At 39.5% G+C, this 21470-nt stretch overlaps 1 protein-coding gene and 1 long non-coding RNA gene across 4 annotated transcripts in view; one reads left to right on the top strand and one right to left on the bottom strand.

The window, feature by feature from the left end:
- Prkg1 (protein kinase, cGMP-dependent, type I) overlaps nucleotides 1–21470 on the top strand; it is a 1200782-nt gene that overhangs the window by 627082 nt on the left and 552230 nt on the right. The window lies entirely within an intron of this gene.
- Gm41834 lies at nucleotides 655–9404 on the bottom strand. The gene is made up of 2 exons (XR_877811.3): nucleotides 9116–9404; nucleotides 655–1450 (listed from the first exon to the last, which is right to left on the bottom strand). It is a non-coding gene; the product is annotated as a predicted gene, 41834 (long non-coding RNA).

Here is a 21470-nt window from a genome sequence, read left to right as displayed (position 1 = left end):
TCTTTCATAAAGCCAGGTTCTATAAATAAGACCAGTTTTGACACCAAAGGGTAAACTGAGGCAGACAGCTGATGGGGAGTCAGCATTAATAGTGGCTGACAGGGGTGGATCCAGATACCTACAGGGACTGCTGCCTATGGAAGCCAGTGGTGAGAGAAGTTACTTTTCACTGAGGGAACAAAGATTAATTGACTGGGGTTGGCCCTTCCTATGGCCAGTGAAAAAACCATTAACTCTTTTAATTCTTTGGGGTCAGCAAGAAAGAAAAAAGAAGAGAGAAAATTCACACACACACACACACACACACACACAGAGTAGATGAACCAAAAAGCAGAGTCCAATAACTTCCTACACTGAAATATATACATATATACATACATATACACATGCATACACAGACAGACAGACTGACTGACTGAACTACAAACAGACATATACACATTCACACATAGAATGGTTAGAGCAAAGCTCCAGCAAGCAAGCTCCAAGCATTTCACACACACACACAACTGGTAGATGGAGAAAGCTCCAACATACACCCAGACAAGCTTTACATATATACATACATACATACATACATACACACACACACACACACACACACACACACACACACACACACACACACATAGCTGGTGGATGGAAGGAACAATGTTCCAGCCCCCAATCTTTATTTTTAATTCCATAGTGAATATATCCCACCAATATCTTTTCAAACAGCATAAAATTACAATGTGATTACATTTTCATTTTCTTCTAGTAAATGATTATGAAAAAAATTGTGTTTCTCCAATAACTTTACAGAAATAACATTATGTAGTACAGGTAAAAAATTATATATATTCCCAAGAACCCACATACATTTGTAACTAAGCCACTTGTGATAGATTAACAAAGTGTAAGCAAACAAGGTAGTTTTCTCAGCCAGTTTCTCTTACTGGCAGGCAGCAATTTGCAGTTACAAAGAACGGAGTAGTTATTTTATTATTTACCTTTAAAAGTAATCTGATAAGAATCTTAAAAGAATCACAAATCTAAAGATTTATATAAAAATCAGTCATATCTACCTTAAATCCTCAGAATGTATATCTATTCATCAGCAATTCTTAATAAATCATATCAGGAAGCTGAGGACAACATGGGTATAAGAAATCAATCATTACCAGCCCAGCCTAAGTAAGAGTCACGTCAGCCAGTGTTACCATTGTTCTTGTTCCTTGACCATAAAAGGTCCCTAGCACATCTACTAAGAGTGTGCCTTTCTGAATTTCAAATTGTTCCCCAAGATTTCCTAATCAGAGCCAGTAGTAAAAACATCTCGACCAAGCGTCACTAACAGTTGTATTTTTCCCATTGTTTTCTAAGGGTGGTGGTCACTGCTGACGATCGGCATCTCTAAGTTCTTCTCTAGGGTGATGATAGAATCTTTAATCTGCTCCAGCAGCAATGCCTGAGAGAGATCAAATATTATTATTATTATGAGAGTCAGAGATACCTCCCAGTGAGGGACTTGAAGCCCCCTTAAAGTTTTGATACAGTTCTTAGATTAAGAGGGATGTGAGGACAGCAAGCAGAGCAGAACTCTCAGCATGAAGTCCTCAGGGCATGTGTCCTCCGGCTGTGCCATACCAAAGCCCACCCTTTGTGGCTGTGGTAACCAATGGACCAAATTCCAAGAATTCTAAAGCCTTTTGTCATTCCTCCTGCCTGGCCCTTGGCACAGGCTCAAGGTAAAGAAAGCTCATAAGGGCATAGGGAAGGATAATGCTATAGATGAACTAAGATAAACAAGCTCACCATATGGGTTTGGGAAAAGCCCGTGTGGTCTGGCCATAGAAGAGAGCCAGACAACACAGAAGTCACAGAGCTTTAAACCACTTTGCTCCCAGCCTGCTGAGAAGAAAACAAAGTTGTGCATCCCTCCTTTGAAGACACAGCCCTGTGTGTTGCACACCCCTGGTTTCCCTGATGCTTATCTGTGAGCACAAGGACCTACAAGTCTCCTAAGACATAGTGAGTCCCAGACCAGCCAAAGCTGCATTGTCAGTGAGAACCTGTCTCAAAAAAGAGAGAGAGAGAGAGAGAGAGAGAGAGAGAGAGAGAGAGAGAGAGAGAAAATTAATGTGAGCGAAGAAGAGCTGAATATATATGAAGTACCCAGTGATTCCTACAGACATGTTCCCCTTGAGCTTTGCTTCTGATGTGTCCCCTACATAGGATGCTCAGTTTGTTCCTTTGCCTCCATGGTTTTATGTCTGCCTCCAAGCCTATGCTTTGTGCCTTTGGTTTTTGTCGTTATCATGAGAAGAAATGGGTCTCGTTATATATTGACACATTCCACCCTGTTGTCATGTGCTCCCTTCTGCCCTCCCTCCCCTCCTCTGCCCCTCTGGTGGTTTCCTTCTTCACACAATGATTCTCCTTTCATGACACATGTATTCTATTATCTTGTCTTCTTTACCTTCCCCCAACTCCCTTTAGACCTACTCCTCCCCACTCTTCATAGTTCCGTTTCTACTTTCATGTGATATGTTTATCACATTTTCTTTCATATAGGAATACATATATATATATTTATACATATTTATATGCTATCTAAATTTGACCTATTTTGTTTAGCATAATGACTTTCAATTCCATCCATTTTTCCAAAGCATGTCATAATTTCCTAACTCTTTAAAGATGAGTGATAATCTGTTATATACCACCTGTTTGTTAATTTGTCTGTCGATAGACACCTAGTTTGTGTCTGATTCCCTACGTTATTCCTATATTTTACGCAGTAAAAGCAGGAGTGAGTGTTCAGGGATATATGATATATGCTGACTTAAGCATTCTTCCATTATGTACCCAGGAGCCATGTGACTGAGTCCTACAGTGGTCCTACTTTAAAGCGTATGAAACACCTTCAGACTGATTTCCATTATGGCTGCATAGGATTCCATGGACTTTAGGGGTTATGAGTGGGATGAGGTGTAATGTCAAATCAGTTTTTATTTGTGTTTTCGTGGTGATTAAAGTTCACCCCTTCCTTCCCATAACTGTCTATTCCGTTCATCATCCCATTTGTTGATTGCCTGGGTTTGTTTTTTTTGTTTTGAATTTTGTTTTGTTTTTTGTTTTGTTGGGGGCTTTTTGCACTCAATTTTAGAAGTTCTTCATAGATTCTAAATATATTATCTATCAAATGTATATGTGGTATAGATTTTTTCCCTTATTCTTTAGGGTCTCTTTACTCTTATGTCTGCTTCCTTTGCCATGCTTTTTATTGTAATGAACCCTATTTGTGAATTCTCAGATTGTTTCCTGAAACCTTTCCACGCAGTGGTTGGGTTTGGCAAATGTTAGCCTGCTTCTCTCCAGCACTCTCAGAGTTTAAGGTCTATCACCAAGGTCTTTGATCCATTTGCTTTTGCATGATTAGAGATATAGATCTAGTTTCGGTTCACATGTGAAATTCCAGTTTTCACAGCATCATTTATTGAAGAGGCTGTCTATTCTCCAATACACATTTTTGACACGGTTAAAAGGTTAGGTGACTTGTCACTGTGTGGATTTATTTCTGGCTCCTCTATTTTATTCCATATGTCTGTTTTCATGCTGCTGGGAACCTCTCTCTTAATCCGGCTGAAACCTATACTTTTTAAATTAGTTCTTTGAGAATTCCAAACACTGTGTTGGGTTTCAGACCCCAGAACAAAGAGCTGAGTTGCACATTTAAATACCAAAGCAGACCTGGCATACAGGTTCTCCCAGAATCACTCAGTTCCTACCTGACAAACCCTGCCCTCTACCCTGAATTTTCCAGCCCAAGGATTAGGTTGCCACTCCCCCAGAAGCTCTTCCATATATAATCCAGACATCCTTTTTAATCTTCTCCCTTCTCTCTCTCTTCTCTCCCTCTCTCTGCATGTGTTCTTTTTCTCTTTTTCTCCTCCCATCCTTCTCTCCCTTCCTATGGCAACATCCCTGGTCTTGTTCCTTGGGACCAGTGAACCTGCTCAAAAGCTGCTTCCCTCAAGCCTGCCTACTTTCAATTTGGATTGAATTGGCCCATTTCACTGGCAAAGAAATAACTTATCACAATGTATTTTGATCATATCTACCCTCCTCCAACTCCTAGATCCATTTCCCTACATACCCAATTTAATAAACTCTCTCTCTCTCTCTATCCCCCCTCTTCTTTCTTTCTAATGCACTTTGTACTGACCAACAACTACTCTCCAGAGTGGGACTTGCCTGGTAGGTAGTTGATAGACCAAGGGTCATACCCGGAGAGAAAACTGAGTCTGCTTCTCCCAGTAGCTCTCAAATGCCATTAGCTCCTCAGGATAGGGTTAGGATTTTGTGCTCATATGCCGTTCTCCACACTATTATTTTGTCTAGCTTGAGATTGCACATGTCATTATATATATATGAGAGGGCAGAAGAGGGCATCCAATCTCATTACAGATGGTTGTGAGCCACCATGTGGTTCCTGGGATTTGAACCCAGGACCTTCAGAAGAGCAGTCAGTGCTCTTAACCGCAGAGCCATCTTGCCAGCTCCCGATTGCACACATCTTATGCATGCAACTTTCGTTTAGAACTTCAGTTTCTTTCTGTCTTACTGTTTTGTTTTTTTTTAAAGATTTATTTATTTATTTATTTATTATAAGTACACTGTAGCTGTCCTCAGACACTCCAGAAGAGGGAGTCAGATCTTGTTACAGATGGTTGTGAGCCACCATGTGGTTGCTGGGATTTGAACTCCTGACCTTCGGAAGAGCAGTTGGTTGCTCTTACCCACTGAGCCATCTCAACAGCCCACTGTTTTTTTGTTGTTGTTGTTGTTTGTTTGTTTGTTTGTTTGTTTTTCTTTAGACATGCTCCTTCTATGTAGCCCTGGTTCTCCTGGAACTCTCTGCTTTCTATATGGACCAGGCTGGTCTTGACCTCACAGAGATCTGCCTGCCTATTCCCCAGTGCTGGGATTAAAAGTGTGCCCTACTAAGCCTGGCTACCTGTAACTCTTTGTGTAGGATTGAGGTCTAATGAGCTTCCCCATCCCATCCCACTCCTGCTCACATTAACATGTCTACTGGAATATGCTTATGCCTTTATCTTTAACCATTCAGCTAAATTTTCTCTGCCATAATATAAAAAATATATCTCATGATAAACATAATTTTTTGTTTGCAGAGGGAACTATTATAAGTAGAAATATCGAAATTTGTGGTTCATTGAATGGGGGAATAGTAAATGGAAGACTGAGCGTAAACGGCAGAATTTCACATTCCAAGCATTCATCCCAGTAATTAGAAGAATCAACTGGTCCTTGTGCCTGGGATCAGGGACTCATTCACAAGGTCCTGTAGTAAAGCGCCGGCAGAATTCATCATTCTGTGGTCACAGACGTTTAAATGTGCCTTTCTTTAACCTTGAGAAGTATGGCCCATTCCTCAAACGCTCAGCATACCTGTAAGTAGTTAATGGAGTGGAACAGTTTTGATTCATTGAGAGTGGTTGGTGAAGAAATGTTCAGGCGTGAGATTCAAGCAATATTGGAACCCATTTGAAAAACAGGCTTTCAACAGGCAATAAAGTGGAGCCTCCCTGATGAGATTCAGCAGAAGCAATGACAGAGAATTATCATTGCTCTCAGTGCCCAAAGCATGGACGGTACTGGGTACCAGTGACAAGCAAGCCAAGTTTTGGGTTTTTTTTTGTTTGTTTGTTTTTGTTTCTGTTTTTTTTTTTAAAGAAGGAAAACGTGGAAATAGTCCTAAATATGCTTCTTGATGACAAATGCAGGAATCAGCTTTAAGCTACTCATCAAAAAGAATTGATGGCATGTGTGCTGATAGAATCAACCCTGGGTTACGTTAGGACTGGGAACAAACCAGAATCGAAAGAAATATGAGAACTTTGGAAGCATGAAGGATGGATTTGTCTGCTATGATTTGTCATTGATATGGAGCGTAATTAATTATATCCACCTGTTTCTTTCATCTCTGTATTGCTGGATGGAGGTTTATAGCTAGAAGGTAGTGGTTCTTTTTGCCAAATGGGCTTGTGTGCACTCCCTATCTTGGTTGCCATTTCTCTCTGTGTTGGCAGAGGGGAGTTCAGCGTTGCCACCTGAGACAGAAGACAACTGCATGGGTTAGCATACAGCTCTTTATTGCATTGAGGTCCATCCAGGAAATTGATAATGGGTACAGGCACAGAATAATAAATATCAACCCCAGATCCTGAAGGCATGGTGTCTCCCAAGCAACAGGTCCCGAATTACATAGAACATTATTGTAAACCAAAGTCAAGCCTGAATTAAAGCCAAACTTAGAAGGCAGTGTTGCGTATGTAATTTACTCCTTATCTACGAGCATAAACAATGCAGACACATGAGCCTAGCTAAAGACAAAGGACAAAGCTAAATGAATGCAAAAAGGAGATTTTACTTTTCTTCATTGATTTCTCTTCATTCCCGGAAGGTTCAACTTTTAGGTTTTATCTCCTAATTTCCAGAAAATACTGCATTCTTAAAACATTAACAGAGGACTTCTCACTTTTCTGTCTCCCTGGAAAGATTTCCTTCCTCCATGTCCAAATATAAACTGCTTACCTCTTGTTCAAATCTATCTTACTTTTGAAAAATGTGCTGTCTGCCCTAGTTCCATGTTTCTGGGCAAAGTACCAGGTAAGAATAGAATGTCAGAAAGAAGTAAATAAAAATCACTACTATAAAAGAATAAGGTAGAGGTTGAGGTAGGTGGATTGACAGAGGGGTGTTTAGGTAGCACACCCTTAGCTAGGACATCATTAACAAATAAATTGTTGGTCTTTCATCAGCTTTTCCTCTCCCAGGAGAGACTCCCTGACTTGCATGAAGCCCCTCAAATTTGACAGACTCTCAAAACATTATGGTGTCCAAAATTCATTTAATCAAACTTACTACAGATATTCTCTCTTGGTACTGTGGGATTGGCAAATAATAGGTGTTGCAGAAAAATGAGGAAAAGAATAACACTATTTTACCTCTTAAGGATTTAAGACATGTCACAAAGCTACAACTTCTGGGCATACAAAAGATCTGCGTAAAAAGTTCAGATATTTTATATAACAGACAGAAGCTGTGAGAAGAGTCAGCGACCTAAGATCATTAGGAAAGCTTCCTGGAAGAAGTGAATGGAAATGGATCCTAAATAATGAATAGGTTTCTGAAAGACAGAGAGAAACAGGAAGGAGAAAGTCTTATGGAAATGAAGAGGCTCTGACTCAGGAAATCTGCCCAGCCTTTTCCTCCATAAGTATGAGGCTGTAGCAGAGTTAGCACTTCAATCATATTCATTGCTGGCCTGTGACCCCCAAGCACACCAGACAATGCAGTCTCGGTGTCACTTCCAAACACAGAGGGTGCTTCATTGGGAGCCATTCTTTCCACGACTCTTCAAAGTCTCGTGGTTTTGCGTTGACCATAAAACTATTATGATTCGGATCATTTTTTTTAAATTATATTGGACAAAATTATAGGGTGATGCCTATGGCTCACAGGCTTATTAAAATCTTGGTAGCTCAAGGAGTTATATTCAGACCAACTCCATTTGAGGCATCTCAATACCACTACCTTTGCTACAAAAGGAAAACTCTCACAAAGGTAGAAATAAATGAAGCACTAGCTCTTTTCACTACCGTCAGTTTTAAGCACTGGACAGATACAAGCGTGAGTGGAAAGGCTCAGCCCTAGTGAAGTCAAATAAGCAGTTAATGACCACCCCTATGTTTTGGCCTAGTTTTCAATATTTTGTTGAGAATTGTGGGCAAAGCTCCTATTTTTGAAAAGGTAAACCCAAACTGTTTGTCTACCGTTGTCTTTGTACCTAGATGAGCAAAACTATTCAAAAATAAGGGGAGAAACATAATAAATTCTTCAGTTATAAATAAATGTAGAGAGTTCATGTGGGAGTGCAGGTTAAGGGCCTCGATAAGAATTACACTTATACATCATGTGGGGAAAGTGTGAAAAGATGAATCTTGTTTTCTTCAGCTAGTAGATGGCTAGAGGAAGAAGGCATAAGGACCTTGACGGGGGATGTGTGCACCATTAGCTTTATGTGTGGGGCTGAGTAACCAGACGGCAGATGGAGAAGGCCAGGTTTATTACTACGAGGAGTGGGGGCTTATAAACAAGAAAGAAAAGAAGGAATCTTGTGTAGATGGTAACAGATGAGATGGAGGCATCTTCATAAATTCATAGTTAGCTTTATATAGATACAGGTGGTAACACATAGACATACTGAGATGCATCTACATACCAAACTTAGGTTCTTTGTATATATGTATGTGTGTGTATACACACACACACACACGCACACACACACACACACACATATATATATATATATATATATATATATATATATATACACATATACATACACACATACACACACATATATATGTATATGTGTATATGTGTATATATATATACACACACATATATGTATATGTATATATGTATATATATGTTTCCTATCCTAGACTATCTCAGTGGGGAGGACTAACAAGCAAAAATGTTCTGGTAGCAGTAAGTACTCTAGAACCAACATCTTGCTTCCTAACACTGTTCTTCAATCAAAGGAATCAATGATCCATGGAGAAGTGGCTGATTGTGGGGTTTAGCAAAGGCGTTTACACAGTGAACTTGGCATATTTTGTAGTATCAACATATATAAGAAAGTGAGGAAAAAAAAAAGATGGCGCATAATAAAAGGAGCCAGGAACTAAATTTACTGTTTCCCAGTGGCCAAAGTTAAAGTAATTTAAACAACAAAATAAATCTATACTTACATAAATAATTAAAGTAATTACATAATTAATGAGGGAAAAAGACAAATCTCTCGCATAATTCCAAATAATTTATGTGCAGAAACAATCCTCAGAGACAAAGTGAATGCTCACTTTCATTAAGTATTAGTGAGAGAGTGAATTCCTTCCAAACGAAGACAGAAAAGGGAAGAAAGGCTGGCTTGTCAGTAAGGAACCTGAAAATCTGCACTACGGCTGCCTAGGTCACTATCCACGGCATGGTTAAAACAACTCTGTTGTGACTGTGTGATAAAAAAATGGGTTCTTACCTCTTTGATCTGCCTTCTCCAAACCCATAATTCACCAAATTCCAATAGAGGGGTATGTTACAAGACAAATGACTGGCATTTCCTAGAAATGTCAAGATAATCAAAAATAAGGAAGGTCTGAGAAATGATTACAGCCAAAAGACACCAAAGGAGACGTGATGTGTGAATGCAAATGTGATCCTTGGAGAGGTCCTGACACATTAGGTAAAATCCTAGACAAGCTGGCTAATGTGCAATGTTATAGCTATAAGAATGTGTCATGTGCCAGGTGTAGTGGTGCACACCTCTAATCCCAGCACTTGTGAGGCAGAGGCAGGTGGATTTCTGAGTTCGAGGCCAGCCTGGTCTACAGAGGGAGTTCCAGGACAGCCGGGGCTACACAGAGAAACCCTGTCTCGAAAAACAAAAAAACAAAAAAAAGTATCATTTTTTATGCTAACTTATACCAATACATTATAGTCATGGATGGTACTTATAGTAAGAGCTACTAGGTGTGGGGTATATGAAAACACTGCACTATTTTTGTTTGTGTGTCTATTTTTCTCCAAAAAAAAAGACTGGTAAAATAACTTAAGAGCTGAAGTTAGTAAAGTGCTGACTGAGTTTAGACCCTCACCCCATAAGAAGCCAGAAATGGCGGTACACATATATAATCTCACGGCAAGGAAGGCAGAGTAGGCCCTGTAGCTCATTGGCCAGCCATCTTAGCCAAATTGATTCAAGTTCAGTGAGAGGTCCCATCCCCCAAAACAAGGTAGAGAGCGAGTTAGGAAGATATCCAACATTGACTCATGATCTCTACACATATGCGTACACATGTGCACATACCATCATACACATGAACATATATGCACATTAACATAAACAACAATATAAAGGAGAAGATTGGGAATTTGTTTAGAAGTATTTAAGAATCCTAAAAGATATACACGTATGACATTGTCAAAATATAAATGGATATTTTTAAATGTTTAAGAACTCCAGACAAACCAACCAATTTTAAATGCATGAGGATCTGTATAAATGAAATATTGCAGATCAGTGAGATAGATCAACAGGTAAAGACACTTGCCAGCAAGCCTGGTAACCATAAGCACATAGGGAAAGAACAGAACTGGTTCTTGCCGGTTCCTGCAAAAGGTGTTCTATGATCTCCATACATGTGCTATGACACGCACATACATGCCCCAGGTGCACGCATATACATATATGTATTCACACATGTGCAAAGTAAATAAATGCACAAAAGATTTATTTTTAATATTACTATTTGATCTGCCTGTGGTAGCCAGAAGGCGGTGGATCTCTGTAAGCTGAAGTTTAGCCTCATCAACACAGTGAATTCCAGGCTAGCTGGGGCTGCATGGTAAGACTCTGCCTTAAAAAAAAAAAAAAAAAAAAAAAAGAAAGAAAAGAAAAGAAAAGGAAAAAGAAAAAAGAAGGAAGAAATGGGGGTAAAAGAAAGGAAGGAAGAAGTGAGGGGATAAGAGAGAAAGAGGGAGAGAGAGAGAGAAACTGCCATCTGAAATGTAAACTTAAAATAGTTATAATGAAACTGAATCATTCAAAATGTTCTCTGAGTTACTGAGTTTCTACCTGAGCGTATTTAACCTCCAAAGGTTACATATGTGCTATAGCTCCCAGAACTTGGCAAAGGTTTGATTAAAAGTGATAAAAAGAAGCAGATGCCACATGGTTTAGGCCAGGCAGACAGACAGAGCCAAACCCAAACTGTGTCTTCATTTGAGGAAAGCAGTCTTTGGTAATGCATAATGGAATGGCTGCAGCTGCTGTATTAGTTAAACTTTTTCTCGCACAGAGATTCTCAACGGAAATGATTCGGAGGAAGAAAGATGTATTTTAACTAATGGTTCCAAAGATCAGCTTGTTCCCTTTTTTTTCAGGCTGAGCGAAAACAGAGCATCAGGGTAAAAGGGTTTGGTAGAGCAAGTTACTTGCCTGATGGAGACTGGGAAGCAGAGAAAGACAAGACAGAAGGGGCCAGAGTCAAGATGCCCTCCAAAGGCACACCTCTTCCCGCCAGGCCCCACCTTTTTGAGTTCCCTGCACCTCCCAATAAAGCCCCGACCCCCATTTGACTCTAGTACTCTACCTCATTGCTAATATCAGAACCCTTGCCTCTCAGTGCTCATCCCCACTAGCTGGCAACTGTGTTCAAGTAAAATTTCCTTACAGAAGTAAGCAAGCAGGGCTAGCATGTGACAATCTCTGATTTACACTAGAATTTGGATACTGGTGTAAAATATAATTTCTGATGTTATCCATAGTTTACCTGACCGTTTCCTGGATCTAGAAAGGTCAATGGAGAGACATGAGAGGTAGACATGGATATAAAGCAAGATGAGCAGAGGTCAAAATATCCTAACATTATCCTTAGTATGGAAAACCGTAATCTTTGATAGGGGCCTATAAGAGTTTGTTCAAGAGGGGTTTGACAGTAGTGACAAAACTGCAATGTGTTATTTCCTAGAAAGGCTTTCGGTTTATTTCCTAGCAGCATTCTGCGTGCGTGCGTGCGTGCGTGCGTGCGTGCGTGCGTGCGTGTGTGTGTGTGTGTGTTTTGTTGTGGTCTTTCATCTTAGGTTAAAGAATAGTGAGGGCTGTGGTGGGAAATTTGCCTCTTCTCCTTGGTACAGTCTGGTCTTTCACATATGTAAATGTAGTCAGGCTCTTTTGAAGTCTTACTTCCAAAAGAAAAACAACAAACAAGTTGAAAATCAAGTTGATGGTTTCCTATTCTAGGGTACAGAAGACAGAAATGCAAAATATTGTTTAACTAACGACTTAATTTATTTAGCAGGGGCTTGTCCTTCTTCGTACGTTCCGCACACCAAAAGCACATTTCTAGTCAGTCTCATTGTGTGCAGTGTCCACTCACAGAATTGTACCCTTGCTTTGAGTATTTTCGTACTGACTAATTAGGGAAAGTATTAAGAAATGCTAAGAATAGCTAGCTAGCTCCTAGAGCCAGATTTTAAAATGTGGCAGTTGTTCTTGTGATGAATAAGAAAGATGTTGGTAGAGAGGGTAAGATCTATAGTGTGTGTGGTTGTGAATACATGACATTTGGATATAATAGACGCAAGAAATTAATAATAGGAATTAGTATATCAGTGCATTCAAACTTAGAAACAAACTAAGTTGATCGATCAGTAAGTTACTGAACTTTAATATTTGAAGGTTTTGCTAGTACAAATACTTGGGAGACTGGGAGATGACTCAGCAATTATGAGTGCTTATGGCTCTTCCAGAGGACCCAAGTTCAATTCCCAGTACCCATGTGGGTGGGCACTAGTTACACATAATTCCAGCTCCAAGAGATCTGACACACTCCTCTGGCTTCCTCTGACACCTGCACACATGAGACATGCATTCACCCTAACACATAATACATACATTCACTCTGACACATACACATACTAATAAAAATAAAGAAAAAATAAATCTGAAGACAAGAATTATTTGTCAAATGCTTAGCATATATCAAGCTTACTCCTGGGCACCCTCTACAAAGCCTTTTATTCAAGCCTCAAAAAACGTAGTGTTATTTTTATATTCAGTTTACAGATAAAGTAGTTCAGGATTCATTTAAGGTCAAGTAGTTGGTAGATGGTGAAATGGTTAGTGTTTGAATCAAATCATCTAATACTAATCTTTTTTTTTAACCAATAGCATACTCTTTCATATTCGGATGTATATAAATCATGACCTTGCCTTTCTTAGCCCACTGTTTACCAATAGACGAAAACAATATTAAAAATTTAAGAATTTATCCGGCTATAGTGGCATGGGTTTTTTAAATGTCCCCACTCAGGAGGCTGGGGTACTTAGACTTCTGTGTGTTCAAGGCCAGTCTGGTCTACATATGGCGTTCCAGACCAGCCAGAGCTACACAGTAAGATCTGGTTTCCAAAAAAGAAAAGGAAAAAACCTCCAACTTGGCAGTCAGTTAACTATCAGAGTCCCTACTGACAAGATAAATGACAGGCAGGGCTCTTGGAAGAGACTGTGGCACAAAGGGTGATTCTCTCCCAATTTTCCGCAGGCTTTATAAGCAGAACCTACTGTGTGTTATTCATTACTTTCCAAGACATGGAAAGGGAAGAGGGAACAGCCTGACAACCAAGCCACAGCCAGTGTTATTGGAGACATGATGCTGGAATAGACAGATGGATCCTGATTTGGCTGCACCCAGATAGGACAGAGATCCTTGCCACAGAAGGCTAGAAGTTCAGAACTAGAAGCAGCTGCTCGCTGCTGTCATCCTTGCATGCCTGATAAAGGCATGGGGCAACAGTGGGCAGGGATTTTTTGTTCCTGGAACAAGCTCGATGGAGAATCCTCTATGTCTTTTGGGTAGCTTGTACATTGTGCATTTGATTTGGCAGTTTGATAATGTTTCTACCTTATCAAAGCCCTCAGTAGAACGTGGGGTGGGGCACTTGATGTATAAGAATACTTCTTGAATAATTTATTCTTGGGGATCTTAGAAAATGCTACAATGAAGATACAGCAGAGAATAAGCTCAGATTCCCTAAAACAACACAGAAAGGTGGCATTTTATTCAGATATGCTAGATGGGATCTTCACCATCTGGAATACGCCAATGTATTGTAGAGTGGAGTCTGGTGATCTTCAGAGGAAAAGCAAACCCTCTATAGCCTTGGAAATGCTGAGCCCTCTGGCTGCAAGGACAGCATTTACCTGCAGAGATTGATAAATCTCCACAACAGCTGTTTTCAAGCAGGACCATTGAGCTAGGTGACTCAGTGACTGGAAAGGACTCACTCAAATAGGAGACTGAAGAGCAGTGATCATTCAGTATATAACAACACAAGCCAGGGAATGTGCCAGTTAAGTGAGAGTTCTCGGGTCCCAAGGCTGACTAGGATTTGAAATGTCTGCCTCTATTCCAGCAGTTTCAACCAATAGGAATATAATAATAAACTCCAAATACATTTAAATTTTCTATCATGCACCTTAAAATAGGTTTTTTTTAAAAAAGCATGGGAAAGTCTTATACTTCATTTAATCTAATAGGTCTGAAATAATAGTTCATTTTGTGATCAATACAAAATAAAATAATGTATTTTACATTCTTTTTTATACTATATATACTTGAACTGTGGTGTATAGGTAGATAGATAGATAGATAGATAGATAGATAGATAATCATAATTCTATTGGGACTAGCCACATGTCTAATGTTCAGTAGCTTTGTGTATGTACAAGCCTCTGAACTAAATGGTATATGACTAGAGCTTTACTATATTCCCAAGTGATCTCTGTAATCATCACTATCCCCATCACCACCATCACCACTGTCACCAACACTATCATCAACGCCATCACCAGCATCTTACTGCCATCACCAACATCATCATCAATACCATGACCGATACCATCACCAACATCATCATCAATACCATGACCGATACCATCACCAACATCATCATCAATACCATGACCAACACCATCATCAATACCATGACCAACACCATCATCAATACCATGACCAACACCATCACCAACATCACCATCAATACCATGACCAACACCATCACCAACATCACCATCAATACCATGACCAACACCATCACCACCATCACTATCATTACCACCATCAGCATCACCAACATCATCATGGTCACTGAAAAACTTGGTCATGCATGCTCAATTTCATTCAAAACACACTGACTTAGAATATAAGAATATATTCTTTAATAAGTGAATCCTGGTGATTCACATGCACGTCAAAGATTGAGATACTCTGCTCTAAATAAAGAAAATTAGAGTATCTGAAAATCATTGTAGAAACAAAAGATATAAGAGTTCTAGGGAAGGCCCTAGAGAACAATGCTCTAAAAATTAGTAATGGAGGTGATGTCTAGACTCAAGAAGACAGCGGTGACAACTGACAAATGGGAGTTTGAAGAGGAGAGTTAGAATTTGAAAAACATCACCAAGCAGTTTCAGGAAAAGACTGAAAGTGTAGTGCCTGGGAAATGTTAGTGGTCCCCCAAAAAACAGACAGAAGCCAATCTGATGCAACTCACAGCAGGGTCTTTATTCTATTCAAGCTAGCTCACCCCCACCCTCACTCCCCACAATGCACCAACATCACCAGGACAGTACTGGTGGTGGGAGAGTCCCAAATGTCTATTGGAGCAAGGCTTTATACTAAGCAGCAAGCAGGGAGTACATGTGCAAGTATCTAATTGGAAAGCTACTGTGGCCTTTAATATAAATGGCTGGTGCTGGGAGTCATACCATAACCTTAACTTCTGCTCTCCTCTGCATTGGTGGTCATTAGGTAGGGGGAGGGCTTGTAACCTGGGGGTACAGGTTTGTTGGAGATGCTGGTCTTGTTGAGGGTGTAACCTGGAAACACTGGTCTTGTTGGGGATTAGCCTAGAGAGTGCAGCTAAGCTACAGTTTTGTTGGGGGGCAACTTGGAAACTAATGCTAGGTAAGAGCCTGTTAGTTTATCTGAATTCAAACTTAGGTCAGGTTCTCTAAATGGAGTCTGAACTTAAAGATTTGGCATCTCAAAAACAAACAAACAAAAAATGTTGAATGGAAAAGAGAGCTGGGGCATAAATTGAGGTTAGCTTACTTTTGGCATTGAAGAAGAATTACGTCACTGTGGCATAACTTAAAAGTACATCACCCAAGCAGAGTTACAGAAATTTTGTTTTTCAACGAAACTGTGAAAGGCTCATATACCATTTCTCCTTTTCTGTTCCACTCATCTTCCTCGCTCTGGTAGCCTATTTCAAATAAAGATAGCTCTGGCTACACAGAGACTTTGGAGCACATTTGGGTGGAAACAATTCTGACATTTTATTATTGAATTAGTGTGTACTCAGAGGTAAAGATGGAAACTGAGCATCCTTAAGCTGCTTAGCAGAACACCTTTATGCTGGTGGTCCTGCTTAATGATGCACGTCACGCTGGACAGTGGCTGCAAAGCAGTGTGCAGTGCTCAGATGCTTTGGGTCTTCTGTGACTCAGAAGTGTTTATTTTTATTTAATCATAAGAGTATCTCTCATGTAAATACTATTTACTCACTTTTTTCAATGGCATCAACTGCTATCGCTAATTGGATTCAAGAAAACATAAATGTTTTTCATTGGAGCATCAATCATACGTTGAGATTCAAAAGAGTCCATTTCATTTTCTGAGCAGAGGTGTTGTGTGGTTGTGATGGACTTTCAAGAAGTACCTGGTTGATTTAGCAAACTGAGTGTTTTCGTGTCTAAATGAAAGCCTAGATATGCAGAACCATGTATTCAAGTTCCCGTTCCCATAATCAAGTCAGTATCTGAAACATAATTGGCACCAAGTAAATACAGGGGTAGATGGCAGGATAACTGTGTGAATATCAATGTGGCAGTTATTTCCACTTCCCCTACTTACAGTTGATAAAAATTGCTCTAAATTTGACTATTTTGATGAAAGTAATCAGTTATTTCAATAGAATCTCCATTTCACTGGTTTATAAAAATTAATTTCTTTATTTCATATTGGTTGATCTACTCAGAGGTTCATATCTGTAAATTGAGGTATAAAGAGAGACTGCCATTGGTGAATTGTGCGCCAATGGTCTATATTTTTAGTGTAACCTTTCTCAAGAAAAGAAATAGAAAATAACCCTTTAAGCAATTTCATACTAGATTACTTCTGTCCTTTTTGGACAAGACACACACAGAGAAAATTATTTGTTGCTTGACCTGACAGACAAAAAAAAAATAGTTATCAGACTTAATGTTCTTGTAGTTTGGGACCCATCATTAGACATGTGGATACATACTGGGTGCCGATGTCTATTTTAGGCTGTAGCAGGTACAGCTCAAAAAGACTCTTTTCTGAGTCACTTTCCTTTGGGGGAGCTTTTGCCCAGATATTATTTAACCATATTATGAGACCTGTGATCACAAATGAATGAAAAATGTATAGGGAATAAAATGAAGGATGGCCCAGTTCTGACGAGATCAGGAAGGCAAGCTTTAGACTTGGGAGATGTTTATATTTGAATCCTGAACGTTGAAAGGACTTGAAAGGGAAAAATGCCATACTGGTTAGTTCATATTGTTGTTCCACCTATAGGGTTGCAAATAACTTCAGCTCCTTGGGTACTTTCTCTAGCTCCTCCGTTGGGGACCCTGTGTTCCACTCTATAGATGACTATGAGCATCCACTTCTGTATTTGCCAGGCACTGGCATAGCCTCACAGGAGACAGCTATATCAGGGTCCTTTCAGCAAAATCTTGCTGACGTATGCAATAGTGTCTGCGTTTGGTGGCTGATTATGGGATGGATCCCCGGGTGGTGCAGTCTCTGGCTCCAGGGAGTCTCAGAGGCTTGGAGTATTCTTACAGGGTTAGTCAATGATGTCCTGTAAGGAGTACTGAGGCCAGTACTGAAAGCATAAGCTGGGTCTGCGTTCTGAAAGGCTTTACCTTTCTAAGAACTGTGGTTTTGATCAGTGCACCACAGGCACCTGCAAAATGGTGCTGAGCAGTGGACCGCAGTAAGTAAATGTAATTTTCAAATGTTGGATTGTGAAAGACAGCGCTAACCAGCATGCTGGCACACACCCTAATCCCAGCACTCACTCAGGAGGCAAAAACAATAGAATCACAAATTTGAGGCCAAATTGACCTGCATAGCAAGAGCCTCCTTCAAAAAGAAAAAAAGAAAAAAGAAAGAAAGAAAAGAAAGAAATGAAATTTAGACGTTGTTATAAAGGGAGCTGTGCACTGACCATTTTTTATTTTATTTATTTATTTATTTTAACAGGGTCTCACTGTAGAGTCCTGGTTAGCCGGGGACTCAATGGTTAGCCTTGAAATCACAACTATCCACCTGTACCTTTGCCTCCCGAGTGATGGGATTAAAGGTGTGCCTCACCATGCCTAGTTCAATGGCCAGATTTTAATGTGAGAAGTTAATGAATAGAAAGAATCCAAGAGGAGAAAGTTTCCAGCTTTCCAAACACTATGGATACCAAGGCATTCATTGTTAGGGAAATGAAGAACTATCTGATTGGCCCAGTGAGTCCCTGGGAGACCAGTTGCCTTACCTTGCCCTGTGTGTTTACCTCCTAGTTCAGTTCCAACTCCTGCTGCCAACAGAGAAGGTGGCCAGTTCAAAGGTTAGACCTGAACAGATATTCATTGTCTTCAGCTTCATGTCAACCCTAAAGCTAAATCGGAAATCGTGTATTGCTCTTACCACTCTGTAGGTAAAGCAAGAGAGTATTAGGTCTCTCCTTAGTTGTCAGAGGCTCAGTGATTAAAATGAAAATCTAAATGGATCCAAAGATGAGAGTTTTTAAAAGGCTTTTTTTTTTTTTTGGTGACCTTGAAATTTTTCACTTTATAATATGGAGCAGGAGACAGAAATTGAGTTGTATTGAAAGAACCTAGTGGGGAAACCCCCACTTAACCCCCGATTAGGCATGCACCCAAGAATCATGAACAGAACACAACACCTTGATGTAACAACACGAGGTATTTTAATGGCGGAGCTCCGGGTCGAAACTTATCTCACACAGGAGACAGTGGATTGGACCATGAGGCTTGGAAGCTAGGGTTTTTTATAGAAAAGGAGTGGGGCTGGGGAAGGAATTGGCGTGGTTTCACATGATTGGTCCATTTAAACATCAGCAGCCTGCTAACATTTAACTTAGGTGAGAGGGGTGGGAGATAGGGAGGTGACAGGCCTGCCCGGGCATGTACTGGTCTGTTCTGCTATGTTCTCAGCACCAGGTTTCAAAGCTCACAAACAACTCTTTGGGCTATTTGACATACATTACATGAATCACAGGTCTCAAGTTTTATTTCCTTTCAGTATTCATTTCTGCCTTGAAAATCAGTATGAAAATCCTTTTGCTCCTTTAGTTTTTACCTTCCTGAATCTATGAATTTAAATACAGAGAAATATTACTATACTTTCTGAGATATACTAGCAGTGAGTTCATTTTGCTGGACAATAATTTGTGTTTCCTTGTCTACACGTGAAGCATATTGTAAAGTCACAGAGCTAAAGAGCCTTCATTCAAGCAGACAAAACATAATTGGCAGGATATTATCAATGTTGTGGAAAACCTAAAAGCAGTAGAATTCTTAAGAAGCAGCAACCAAGTTAATTATTTTTCTTTCTGTTTTTGGGGGGCATCATCTCTGGAATTAACGTGCAGAACCAATTTTCAAGACACACTACTTGTAAAACCTAGTTTCTCCTTGTGTTCCTCCTTTCCTCATAGGATGCCTTAGCATCTTCAATGGATCCCTTCCTCCCAGGCACAGGCCTCAGGGGTAGAAGGAAGAAAAGGGGAACCTGGAAAGATACCATAGGAGCACATGTTCCCCACCCCCATCTGAGAAAGAAAATTTCACAAAACTCACATTTACACCAATGTCCAATGCTATCTAGACATGACTTGTGATGATTTTAGTATGAAAATAACTCTTACGTTCAAGGAGACTGAAACTTTGGCTGGAACTCACCACCACAGTTAATAATACATGATGTAGTGACTTAAGATTTAAGACATCTCTCCTACTGCATATTCAGCCTGCTTGTTTAATCTGCCTTTAAAGGAACAAAGCAACAACCAACCTTACTTAGATTTCCCATGTAATCAACTTTCACAACCTAAGATGCTACACAACTTTAACCTTAAATCATGTAGTCCTCCACGGCACGAACCCATGAATAATGCATGTGTGTTTATGTGCTATGGTAATAAATGCTGAAAACAGCAAATAGGTTGAAAGCAACCTTATGAAAATCAATATTTCCCATAAATGTTGAAAGTAACATACAGATGATGCTTGATCTTACGGGTTTGTCTGCGTCAGTTGGGATCAGTGAAGCTCTGTCCCCTGTAAAACTCTGTTAAATGTTTCTGTAAAGTAGCCCTCATTCCTTCTCCCAAGTGATGCTATCTGGGTTGTTCAGTAAATACAGAGCAAAAACTCCTTGCTAGGGACAGACAGACAGACAGAGGCGCGAGCGCGCGCACACACATTAGAGGTGATGAAAGACACAGACACAGAGAGGTAGAGAGTTCAAATCTGGGCTCATACTGTGAAACCCCTCCAAGGGGAAAGATTTGACAACTTCATCTTAATACCACACCAATGTATTCTGGGTACTCTGAGGTTATGACCAATGTGTTTACTCAATACAATGATTAATATAAGTCATGTAATGTGTAGATGAGCTGAGCACCTAAAAATCTAAACAGTAGCGAGGAATACCCAAAGCAGGCATTATCTCAGAAGAACATTTTATTTTGGGTACTTAAAAATTATAAAATATCTCAGTCGGGCAGTGGTGGCACATGCCTTTAATCTCAGCACTTGAAAGGCAGGTGGATTTCTGAGTTCCAGGCTAGCCTGGTCTAGAGAGTGAGTTCCAGGACAGCCAGGGATACACAGAGAAACCCTGTCTCCAAAAGCAAAAACAAAACAAAAGAAAATAATTATAAAATATCTCACTTGTCACAGAAGATTATTAGTAATGAAACAATTTTTACGTTGCCTTGTTAAATGTTATTAATAGAAAAACTGTTAAAGTCTACATATCAGATTGTCATTTAACTGATTGTGTCTGATGTAATTTTCATGCCTAACTCTAAGAAACTGGATTTAAAAACCAAATGACCAAAAGGCTATAATTTAACCATAGGTAAAACTTAGTTTTAAGCAAATATACTGGGTACATTTTTTGTCTGTTGTAAACCAACGTTCTTTTTGTAATTATTGTTCTTTTTCTAGACACACATTTTAGTCTCAAGATAGGAAGGGAAATGAGATTAGGAAATTAATTTTGTAATTTTTAGTGTATGTTATTTCAACAATTTGTATTTCTTCAATTTTTCTTTATGCTCTTCATTTTACTTCTCTCTCATTATTCTTTCTTTAAAAAAAAAAAATCTGGCCCAACTTTACAGTGTAAGATCTGAAAGAAAAAAACAAACAAACAAACTCACTCATCTTAAATCCAAGAAAAAAGATGAAAGTGTAAGACATATTATCCATAAACTCATATATTTATATTTTAGAAGAAAACAATTGATTGATTAAAAAATGAAAGAGGAGAGAACTAGGGATATTTATGACTGTGTTTTGGTAGCAGATGGGTACGTATAAGACAACACTAGGAAGAAATGTACAAAGAAATTATTTTCACTGAACATTTATTATTTGAAAATGAAAGTAGCCAAGGAGGTAGCCCAGCAGTGCTTCTCTGGCAAGCCTGAAGGCCTGGGCTCTGTCTCTAGCACATTTACATTGAGTGTGGTGGTATACACATGGAATC

Source organism: Mus musculus, chromosome 19, assembly GCF_000001635.26.
Source record: "Mus musculus strain C57BL/6J chromosome 19, GRCm38.p6 C57BL/6J".
In the NCBI taxonomy this organism is placed as follows: domain Eukaryota; kingdom Metazoa; phylum Chordata; class Mammalia; order Rodentia; family Muridae; genus Mus; species Mus musculus.
This window is presented reverse-complemented; position numbering and strand designations above follow the sequence as displayed.